Below are 12,297 nucleotides of genomic sequence, written 5' to 3'. Positions count from 1 at the left end.
AGAAACTAATGCACGCACACCCTTGCCGGAGAAAAGCTGACACACATCACTTCAATAACACAATGACTGGAAGGACTTTATTCGATGTATTTCTCTCATGACTCATAGAAGGCTAGCTAACATAGTAGTAAAGAAACTTGTGTTCTCAGCTTCTGTCTATTTCATATGGATTGAAAGGAACAGCTGATGCTTCAAAGGAAAGTCGCACTCGATGGATGAGATTTATGATTTGATTTGATTTGATTTGATTTGATTTGATTTGATTTGATCTACAGTTAGAATGAAATTGATGACGTTGAAATTTAAACACTCTAGTAGGGTGCAGCTCTTGAAAGATGGATGAAAGATTCTGTAAGTCGCTTGTTTGTTTTAGTTTATGGTTGTTGGTTGTTTTAGGCAATGTTAGCCGTTGGTTGTTGGTAGTTGGTGTTGGTTTGCCCTTTTTCGTTCTTTGTACCTCATTGTACATATCTTATTGTCAATAAAATTTACCGGGTGATATTCTTTTAAAAAAAAATTGTAAAAATTTTGATTAACATGGAAATAATAGGAGTGAATTTTTAAAATTTTGAAATATTTTACAAAGTAAAATTTCAACTCACCCGCAATTTATCTCCAAAATTTTTCATCCCAAAATTTAAACGGACTGTAGATACTGCTTAACCTAATTCCACTCTTTCACCCCTAAAATACATTTGTAACCATCTTAATACACACGATCGATTTGCACCATTTACCTTCTCCTTTCTTCCTTTTTTCTTATCTGGCATATATACTTCCCGATGTTTTGCAATTGAAGCTGTGCTCATCTTAGGGTTTGTTCTAATGGGCGATTCATATTAGGGTTTTTTGCGTATACTCGATGCTATTTGTGATTGGTGTGGTGCTCATCTACATGCTCTCAGACAATTCTTAGGGGAGATTAATGTTAGGGTTTGCTTATCTATCTGCTCCCAAATGATTCTTATGGGCAATTATTGTTAGGGTTTGAGATGAAAATCAAACAGTCCTAATTATTTTGTACCTAATGATAATGGTTTAATTATTCAATGTAAAATTTTGAGCATAGGTGCAATTACGTTTGAATTTTCTTCCATCTGGTGAGTTGCAATTGATGTCGTTACGTTGTTTCTAAACTTTTTTTTTTTGTTAAAAGTTTAGTTAATTCTTGTAATTAATCATCATTAGATCTTTTATGTGATTTTTTTGCGCAGATGTACCTACAATCGTTGCTTTAGCTGTCTTATTTTATCAAGGTAGCGATTACAGCTGCGTTCTTTTCTTAATTTGAGTATCCAGTTGTTGGATCTTAGTATATTATTTATTTCCAAATTAGAGATAGCATTTTTTTTTTTACTGTCTGGCATATATTCTCCAGTGGGGATCCTTTATCTTAATACTACTGGTGTTGCAACAGATGACCTTTATCACCATACCTTAATATGCAGTTAATGATAATTGTTATATTTTTTGTACTTGCAGTCTTTAAATGCTTAGTACATGATACTTTTATGTAACTCAAGCATTATATGGTGTTTTTCAAACATTATTCTAACTGAGAGACTGATTAAACATGTAACCAGCACTTATTTTAATATATGTATTGCGTTGAATTGTTAGATACGAGATTGGTTCATTGAATTGTTAGATTCACAGGTTACGGTTTTGAATTTGATTAGATTTAAGAGATACCATGTAAACTGTAACGACCCCGACAAATCGTCAAGTGACGGCGTCGTCTACATGGGTCCCATCACCTGGTCATAAGTCTTTATGACAACGTTTGACCAAAATATGTCGCCTTCATTTCAAAATAAAGATTGTTTCCAAAGTTTACAAGAATTGTTCAACCAAAAGTTAAGTTACAAGGTTATAAGTACAAATGAAATCTAGACGACACGGTTTAAAGTAAAGTCAAAAGACGCTCCATGAAATGCATGTATACTCGACATCTAATGCAAGTATCAAATAGTAAGCGGAAGCATGTTTCACATATCGTGCAAGCCCTGAGAAAAACATAGAAATCTGTCAACGAAAACGTTGGTGAAATCATAGGTTTAAGTAAGTAAGTGAGTAAAAGTAAGTAAGTCGAACCACAAGGTTTGAAAAGTTGAAATAATAGTAATACATTCTAAAATTTAATATTCACGAGCACCCAATTATCAAAGCTTAACATTCCATCCATTGTATACCCCATCCATAGTGCTAGAACAAACACTGATTCTCGAAAATATATTTCATCTGTAGACGGTAGCGAACCGTCAAAGATGAGGGTTGTCAACCCATATGGCCATATAACATAAGTTCTCGCTTACACCCGTCAAGTGTAACTAATGATAATCGAATTGAGGATTTTTGTTCTAAACTCGTATGTAGAATGTTTGTTTTCCCGTTCTTGTGTTCACTTAGTTCAAAAGAATCGTTTATGTTTTCTCATCCCAAATATAAGTTCAAAAAGAGTAAAAGTGGGACTATGATCTCACCTTGCGTGCAAGAGTTAATAAAGTACTTCAACAAGTAAACGCGTGCAAAGACAAAGCTAGTCTTGACCTAAACATATAGGTTATATCAATAACGGTAAACACAAACGGTCAAAGATGTTCAATTAGTCCTATGGCTCGTTACGACTCGATTATGTAGCATGTGAATCAATTAGTCAAGTTTCATGCACGATACAAGTAATTAAGCATGTTAGAACGATCGTATAATTGTTTGGTTAAGTTTGACTAAAAGTCAAACTTGGTCAAAGTCAAGGTCAACAGGGTCGGGTCGGGTATCCGACAATTTTCCCATGATGAGAAATCATTTATGAGCAGAATGGCCAAGTTTCATGTTAATCGGAGTTACGGTTAAGCGGGAAACATTTTGTGAAAGGAAAAATAAAAACAAAAATGAGCTGGGCATATGCGCGGCGCGCTATGGGTTGCGCGGCGCGCACCCTAGTGTAAATCCGGGTCAGAACTCAACTAAAGGGGCAAATATCTGGGATTTCTATTTTGCGCGGCGCGCTGAGGTTGCACGGCGCGCATACCTGGAATTTTTGCTGTTTGCAGAAAAATAGACCAAGTCACGAACCAAAACTCAAATTAACATATTTTATGAACCGAAAACATCCAAAATGCATACTATATATCGTTGGAAAGGTAATTTGACAAGGAAAACAACTAAACACGTTTCATCAAACAAAAACATCAATTTCAATAACCGATTTTCCGTCAAGTGATCATTAAGAATCCATTTTCAAAGTTTCAAGTTCATCAAATGCATTTTAAGTTTCGGGAATCCAATTCACACATGTGATATGCCGTTTTGAAGGTAATGAAGCATACATTACTACTAAACACTAACAATTAACATTTCATGGCATTCAAGCATCCAAAAATTCATGTCAAGAACTATCAAACCCTAGTCAAACATCTCAAAATCAATAATCATGTTTTTGAAGTTTTCTTAATCAACCTACACATCAAATTGAAGCTAATGACGCTAGTAACACATTTAATACATGAACTTTAACAATTAAACAACTTTTAATCATCCAAAATCAAAGATTTAGCAAGAAATTTTCATAATGAACTAGTTACACCAAAAACAACAAATCGAGCATACAAATTACATACACGACATCACAATGAGCCATAGACACTAATTAACTACTTTATAAGTCAAGAACACGAATTTAAAGAAATCTAGTGATTTTAGAAAGTTACCCAAATGAGATGAAATTGGTATGGAATCGAAGAGGAAGTTGCAAGGATTCCAAATATGTAATTTGTTTGGATTGAAGCTTGACCGATTTGATTTAGATGATGAATCTTCAAAATGGAGAATTGAGAAAAATTATGGAAGTAGTGAAAGAAAAGGAAAAATGAAAATGAAAAAGATGGGAGGTGGGGTTGACTAGTCAAAAGCTAGTCACCTCTTTGTCTTTTTGGCAAAACTAGTCCCTCTAGTTTGTAGTCGGGTGCGGAAATTAACCGAACGAATATTTAACTTCACGAGAGTACGGGGGACGTTATAATCCAATAACGAAAATATTTTAAGAATGTAGCTAAAAGAGGATACGAATCGAGATGCTGAGGATATTAAATAAATAAAAAAAAAAAAGACGGCGTTAAAATAATTTAACGGAAAAATGCGGGATGTTACATTATCCACACCTCAAAAGAAATTTCGTCCCGAAATTTAGTTGGAAGTAATAATCGATGCCTCTCACTCGAGACCGGAGATGTCAATGCTATGAATAAGTGAAGGTACGTCCTTGAGTGTTCTCATGAATTTGGATAGTTAGGGTTTCACGTTGTATTAAGGTTTGGTTTTTACGATCCCTGGTTTCAACTGGTTTTCCTATGAAGAGTAGTTTGTCATCGATAGTTGATGTATCGAGCAGGATTGCACGTTCCTGTTCCGCAGGACACGTTTCTAAGTTTGTTACACGAAATGTAGGGTAAACGGAAACTTAATTGAGTCGGAAGTTCTAAACGGTAGGAAGCGGTTCCAATACGCCCCAAGGTTTCAAAAGGTTCAATATTGCGGATATAGCCTTTCTCGATTTCCCAAAATGGATTACACCCTTCCAAGGTGCGGTTTCTCAATATTACGCGGTTACACACTGGGTTTGGTGAGGTTTTCATCTAAGTTTGGTATAACTCTTCTGGCGACAATGGGTTGTCTCGAGCCCTTCTCGGACTTGAACGATCTCAATTGTTGTTTCTTGATGGAGTTCAGATTTCGGTGGTTGATGCTTTGGTTAAATGAACAGGGGTATGACATTAGCGGTCATATAGGGTTTCGGAAAGTGCGTGTGAACACACGAGTGGTATCTACTGTTGTAAGAGTGATCTACTAAAGGTGACAATACGAGTTTGTGACATGTCTTTCCAAGACGTAAATCGTTCGTTTGCTCGGTTCGTCGGTTTGTGGGTGGTACGCGGTACTCATGTCTAAGCGGGTCTCCAAGGTTTCTTGCAAAACTAGAAGTGAAACGAGTATTTCGATACGTGATAATTGACAAAGATGCACCGTGTTGGAATAGAATCTCTTAATATACGTTTGAACAAGTTAGTTAGGGTTCGAAAATGTTCGTTAGAACTATTCACCCTCGTGGCGAATACTATTGTAATATGAAGAGTTTCTCTATCCATGGAGAAATGTTACAAGGAGTTTCCTTAAACGGAAATGCGAGCGATAAAGATAGGAGTGAAATGAGGACTTAGAATAGGATGAGCTTACATCTCGGGGTTGCCATAACGTGCCTCTAGTTGTCAAAAGTTGAAGTCTGAAAGAGAAACGAGGTAGTACACGTAGTTGTATAGTTCGGGGTTGAATAATAGTTGACCGATTATCAGAAACACAAGGGCGTTAAGTCAAAGAAGAGTGAAGTATCGTTGGATTGTGTGTTATCTTAAATTCCAGTAATATTAGACGGTGACGGTGAAATAACAGAGGTAGGTAGTGTGGTACGGGATGACGAGAAAATTGATCGGATCCACAATTTAGTATTCGAATTCTTCGTGCAAAATAACGAATTTTAGTTATGTTGATTTTTGAGACGAGAGAGTATGCCTTTCGGCGTTCAAGTAGAAATATTTCCATGTTTGAGTTCCATCTATTGCTATACGATTTTAACTAGAATTGTTGGTGTGAAGAATCACGCTCAAGGTTCGAACACGGAGAGGTTTAAAGTTTTCCTTAGTGAGTTAACGAGTTTAAAAGTCGTGTAACACGAGAAAAGTCAGAAATGAATCTTCGGTAAAAATAGACGAGATCTAAGATTTTACGAATACAAGTCTGAGTTGGGAGAGTTTCCTGATTACATGTGGCTTGATTTCGAGATTGATTGTAATGCCTTGACCATTAACATCATGGTCTAGAAAATTGGACTTCGTTCAACAGAAATTCTCACTCGGAGAATTTGGTATAAAGTTGCTCTTTTCTCAAAAGTTCGAGCGTAAGATGGTGATGTTGTTCGTTTTCCTTCTTTACTTAAATAAGTTAAGATGTCATCTATAAATACGATAACAGATTTGTCTAGATAAGTTGCATACGTGGTTTAGGAGGTTCATGAATACGGACGGAGTCCTAAATAAATCAAACGGTACTAAGAGAGATTTACAACTAACGTTGCGAGTTCAGAAATGGCTTAGGAGACATCGTCTCCCTTAACCCCCAATTGATGATAACCGGAACGGAGGTCGTTTTGGAATGCACACGGGATTCATGCAAGTAATCAGGTGGTCATGGATACGAGGAAGAGGGTATCGGTTTTCAACCGAAAATTATTTAGTTCACAATAATCTATACCTAGTTGTAGGGAAACAATTTCTCCTTAACGAATAGGTTCTGAGCTCCCTAGTTCTATAGGTGTCAAGTCAATATTCTTAACGTATATCCTCCGATAGAATTTATAGACACACAATATCTTTCCGTTGGTCGCTTAAATTGCCTAAGTAGTATCTAAGGGAAAAAGGTGGAATGTAATGAGTACAAGTCAAAGTCTTGGTTGTAAAACGTCTAGCGGTAATTGAATCGAATAAGTATGAAACATACGGTTTGTTGTGAAGAAACGTACCCGTGACTAGTCCATCGTCGTCTCGGGCATCCTAGGCGTTGATGTTGAAAGTTCAACGGCGTGCGTTGGGGTTGATTTTCTTATTTGGGCATTCATTCCTAAAATGACCCGTTTGGCCACATGCGTAGCAAGTGACCAACTTTCGTGGGTTGGGTCCCTTTTGAGTGATGGGGGTGGCACTTCCACAATGTTTGGCGATGTGACCACTTCCTTGGCGCCGGTGGCGGAACCTGCCACATCCTTCAAAGTGATGCTTGCGGCATTCGTTACAAAAAGGTAGTTTTCCGGTATAGCCCTTCTTGTCGTTGGAGGCGAAAGGCTTCTTGGAGAGGTTGTTGTGGTTGTGGTTGCTTGATTGAGAGGCTTCCCATGTTCTTTTATTGCCGCTCGATTGGTTCTCGACCATTGGTGCCGGCGTTTCCATTTCATTCGCCGTGTCTAAAGTATGGCGGGCCATTGTTAAAGCCTCTTGTAGGTTAGTGGGTCGAGGTGTCATTACCCTGTGTTGAATGCTCTTAGGGAGGCCATCCATGTAAAGTTCGACTCTTAGGGATTCGGGAGTCATGATATTTGGACACATTGTGACTAGTTCGGTAAACCGTTGATTATAAGCTTCGAGGTCGTTCCCGACCGTTTTTAAATTCCTTAGACCCTGCTCGAGCCTTCGAGTCTCGTCGCGCGGGAAGTATTCGGTGATCATTCTTTCTCTTAATTCGGTCCAAGAGAGTGTGTGGGCTTCATCGCTTCCCACCAATTGTACATACGTGTTCCACCACGAGAGAGCAATGCCGGTGAAAGTGAGGGTGGAAAACTTGACCTCATCTTGGTCTCGACAACCGCTTGTGTTAAAAACGGTCTCCATTTGTTCAAACCATCGGGTGAGAGTAACCGGTCCTCCGGTTCCATCGAAAGTGGAAGGATTGTACTTCATGAAGTTCTTGTAGGAGCAACCTTCGTTTGAATTACCGGTTCCATGATTGTTGTTGTTAGAAAAGTGATCGGCCACGGCCGTACCCACGGCGGTGGTTATCATTCGTTGAAGAGCTTGTTCTAGGGTTTCGAGAGGAGTATTGTGTTGACCTTGGTGAGCCATTGTTCCTTCATGACACAAGAATATCGTTGGTTAGTATTTTCAACAATACTAACCGGAGTATGGAATAAGGATAGAGAGGAAATTTTTCCTTGACTCGCCTTAAATTCTTTACGTCATAATGTCGGAACGTCCATGTGAATCACCGTAATATAATCTCGGAAATTATATTACCCTGATTTACATGTGCATTTAACATTACTTTATAAAGTCAAGGTGGCGCGTCAACAAAATTTATCAACGTAAGATCAAGATCGAATACGAGTTAGATATGATAGAAGAGTTCGAGTATAAATGCACAAATAGTCAAGTAATTCCTACTTCAGTCTATATGCCGGTTGTAGTCTAGATTCACCTATGTACCCTATGACTCGGGGTGGACACAAATGAACTCTAAATCCCTACAACCAAGGCTCTGATACCACTTGTAACGACCCCGACAAATCGTCAAGTGACGGCGTCGTCTACATGGGTCCCATCACCTGGTCATAAGTCTTTATGACAACGTTTGACCAAAATATGTCGCCTTCATTTCAAAATAAAGATTGTTTCCAAAGTTTACAAGAATTGTTCAACCAAAAGTTAAGTTACAAGGTTATAAGTACAAATGAAATCTAGACGACACGGTTTAAAGTAAAGTCAAAATACGCTCCATGAAATGCATGTATACTCGACATCCAATGCAAGTATCAAATAGTAAGCGGAAGCATGTTTCACATATCGTGCAAGCCCTGAGAAAAACATAGAAATCTGTCAACGAAAACGTTGGTGAAATCATAGGTTTAAGTAAGTAAGTGAGTAAAAGTAAGTAAGTCGAACCACAAGGTTTGAAAAGTTGAAATAATAGTAATACATTCTAAAAGTTAATATTCACGAGCACCCAATTATCAAAGCTTAACATTCCATCCATTGTATACCCCATCCATAGTGCTAGAACAAACACTGATTCTCGAAAATATATTTCATCTGTAGACGGTAGCGAACCGTCAAAGATGAGGGTTGTCAACCCATATGGCCATATAACATAAGTTCTCGCTTACACCCGTCAAGTGTAACTAATGATAATCGAATTGAGGATTTTTGTTCTAAACTCGTATGTAGAATGTTTGTTTTCCCGTTCTTGTGTTCACTTAGTTCAAAAGAATCGTTTATGTTTTCTCATCCCAAATATAAGTTCAAAAAGAGTAAAAGTGGGACTATGATCTCACCTTGCGTGCAAGAGTTAATAAAGTACTTCAACAAGTAAACGCGTGCAAAGACAAAGCTAGTCTTGACCTAAACATATAGGTTATATCAATAACGGTAAACACAAACGGTCAAAGATGTTCAATTAGTCCTATGGCTCGTTACGACTCGATTATGTAGCATGTGAATCAATTAGTCAAGTTTCATGCACGATACAAGTAATTAAGCATGTTAGAACGATCGTATAATTGTTTGGTTAAGTTTGACTAAAAGTCAAACTTGGTCAAAGTCAAGGTCAACGGGGTCGGGTCGGGTATCCGACAATTTTCCCATGATGAGAAATCATTTATGAGCAGAATGGCCAAGTTTCATGTTAATCGGAGTTACGGTTAAGCGGGAAACATTTTGTGAAAGGAAAAATAAAAACAAAAATGAGCTGGGCATATGCGCGGCGCGCTATGGGTTGCGCGGCGCGCACCCTAGTGTAAATCCGGGTCAGAACTCAACTAAAGGGGCAAATATCTGGGATTTCTATTTTGCGCGGCGCGCTGAGGTTGCACGGCGCGCATACCTGGAATTTTTGCTGTTTGCAGAAAAATAGACCAAGTCACGAACCAAAACTCAAATTAACATATTTTATGAACCGAAAACATCCAAAATGCATACTATATATCGTTGGAAAGGTAATTTGACAAGGAAAACAACTAAACACGTTTCATCAAACAAAAACATCAATTTCAATAACCGATTTTCCGTCAAGTGATCATTAAGAATCCATTTTCAAAGTTTCAAGTTCATCAAATGCATTTTAAGTTTCGGGAATCCAATTCACACATGTGATATGCCGTTTTGAAGGTAATGAAGCATACATTACTACTAAACACTAACAATTAACATTTCATGGCATTCAAGCATCCAAAAATTCATGTCAAGAACTATCAAACCCTAGTCAAACATCTCAAAATCAATAATCATGTTTTTGAAGTTTTCTTAATCAACCTACACATCAAATTGAAGCTAATGACGCTAGTAACACATTTAATACATGAACTTTAACAATTAAACAACTTTTAATCATCCAAAATCAAAGATTTAGCAAGCAATTTTCATAATGAACTAGTTACACCAAAAACAACAAATCGAGCATACAAATTACATACACGACATCACAATGAGCCATAGACACTAATTAACTACTTTATAAGTCAAGAACACGAATTTAAAGAAATCTAGTGATTTTAGAAAGTTACCCAAATGAGATGAAATTGGTATGGAATCGAAGAGGAAGTTGCAAGGATTTCAAATATGTAATTTGTTTGGATTGAAGCTTGACCGATTTGATTTAGATGATGAATCTTCAAAATGGAGAATTGAGAGAAATTATGGAAGTAGTGAAAGAAAAGGAAAAATGAAAATGAAAAAGATGGGAGGTGGGGTTGACTAGTCAAAAGCTAGTCACCTCTTTGTCTTTTTGGCAAAACTAGTCCCTCTAGTTTGTAGTCGGGTGCGGAAATTAACCGAACGAATATTTAACTTCACGAGAGTACGGGGGACGTTATAATCCAATAACGAAAATATTTTAAGAATGTAGCTAAAAGAGGATACGAATCGAGATGCTGAGGATATTAAATAAAATAAAAAAAAAGACGGCGTTAAAATAATTTAACGAAAAAATGCGGGATGTTACATAAACCATCGATGTCTTTGTTGTTGATAGATTGGAAGAGTCTGCCTCCTATGATGAAATCAAAGATGCTATCAAGTAAACATCCTGTTTGATCCTGTTTTGTTTTTTTACCTTGGTTATAATGTCAATAATTTGGGTGAGTTTTTAGGGAGGAATCTGAAGGAAGTTGAAGGGAATCATAGGCTATACTTTGTGGGAGATGACATGTCTAGTATATTTGATGCTAAGGCTGGAATCGTTTGAATAACAATATTTGACATTTGATGGTTTGTGGAAGGACCTCGATCTGAATAACTTGAAGCAGAGTATGGTTTAATTCTAGAAACCAAAAAAGGTATGAATAACTTGAAACATGTCTAGTATATTTTATGGTTGTCGATTATTTTAATGATGCTAAAATCGGATTGTGATAGGTTCATAGGTTGCTAAATTTAACCACCTAAGTGCCATAACAAGTGATCATTGTAGAGATCGAGACATTTGTGGAGTTGGTACTAAATTTTCTATTAGCTAAGGCGAGTACTCTTACTTGTTTTGGTTATAACTTCAAGTCAAGTAGTATATAAATATAAATGGTATACTAATTGTGGTGTTGTTATTGAACTAATATTTTTGTCAAATGGGTCTATTGTTTTGTTAAGTGACTCAGCAAACGTGAATAAGTTACATTGACGCGATGTTTCGGCGGTGGATATCCGCATTGTCGAACCTACAATGAGTACTGTTATCAATTTACTCTTAATGACATGGTTGGGTAAGTAGTTATGTTGTGTTTATATTGTATTTTCATTAAAATGGTGATAGTCAAGCGGGCAACGAACTTGTTAAAGGTGTTGGAATTGTGCCTTATGGGCTATTAAATTGGCTAAAGGGCTATGAAAGTGCCAACGGGTGTATATCTTGCTAAGCGAGCTTAGTTTATTTTGATTGTTTTTTATTGTATTTTCATCTGGTTATGTTTGGTAGGGGCCATTTGGTTAGAGATGATTGGTGTGCGGTACGCCTTCAACATGTCCTTAAAAAAGGTGTTGATGTGGTTAGGCCATTTGATCCGATTAAGAAAGTTGAAGACGCTACAGGCGTAACTATCGCGTGGCCTTCTACGTTCATATCGGTATGTCTACCATAAATTTATGATAATATTAATTTTTATAATAACATGCACTTTTATGCTTATAAATATATGATTTTTTTTTACAGGTGGTACCCTTGGATTAATAAAGATACGTGTTGACCGAAGACGTTCTTCGTTGTTTTTCATTATTTTTATTTTTTTGTCGAGTGTTATTTTAGTATTGATATGTTGGATTATCTATGAATTTTTCGGTGTTTTTCAATTTATGAGTACAATTTATTAAAATATGATTATGTTTTATTTTATATTTATTTTTAATAGAAATTATTAATCGAATGTCTAAAAGTTGAATTAAATAAAAATTAGGCCCGAATATATGGATCCAATAATCCGATCCGGGCCCAAATAATCAAACCGATCCGAATACATGAATCTAAAAGAACCCGAACCGAACATGAATATCCGACCCGGATCCGAATATAGAAACTTATTCGGAACTATGACTTGATAGGACTCATTATATTAGGACCCTTTATGTGATACCAAAGTAACATTTGTGTATATTGAGACCTTTTTTCTTGGTACTAAACAAAAATATTGATACATTAGGACCTTTTTTATTGGTACTAATGTAGTATTTTTTTTATAATAGGACTTTTATTTAGGTACTAACATAGTTATGAGACCAT

The 12,297-nt window shown here is 36.8% G+C and overlaps 1 long non-coding RNA gene across 3 annotated transcripts; it reads left to right on the top strand.

The window, feature by feature from the left end:
• Positions 1-718: 718 nt before the first annotated feature.
• LOC139893631 (uncharacterized) lies at positions 719-11,875 on the top strand. Of its 3 annotated transcripts, XR_011774638.1 has the most exons (7): positions 719-1,100; positions 1,215-1,256; positions 10,564-10,608; positions 10,682-10,867; positions 10,947-11,287; positions 11,500-11,647; positions 11,734-11,875. It is a non-coding gene; the product is annotated as an uncharacterized lncRNA (long non-coding RNA). The 3 variants fall into 3 exon arrangements; XR_011774639.1 differs by having other exon boundaries at positions 10,955-11,647; XR_011774637.1 differs by having other exon boundaries at positions 10,947-11,647.
• Positions 11,876-12,297: the final 422 nt, after the last annotated feature.

Source organism: Rutidosis leptorrhynchoides, chromosome 2 (assembly GCF_046630445.1).
Source record: "Rutidosis leptorrhynchoides isolate AG116_Rl617_1_P2 chromosome 2, CSIRO_AGI_Rlap_v1, whole genome shotgun sequence".
NCBI lineage: Eukaryota > Viridiplantae > Streptophyta > Magnoliopsida > Asterales > Asteraceae > Rutidosis > Rutidosis leptorrhynchoides.
Note: the sequence above shows the minus strand (reverse complement) of the source record. Positions and strands in the feature narration are given on the sequence as shown.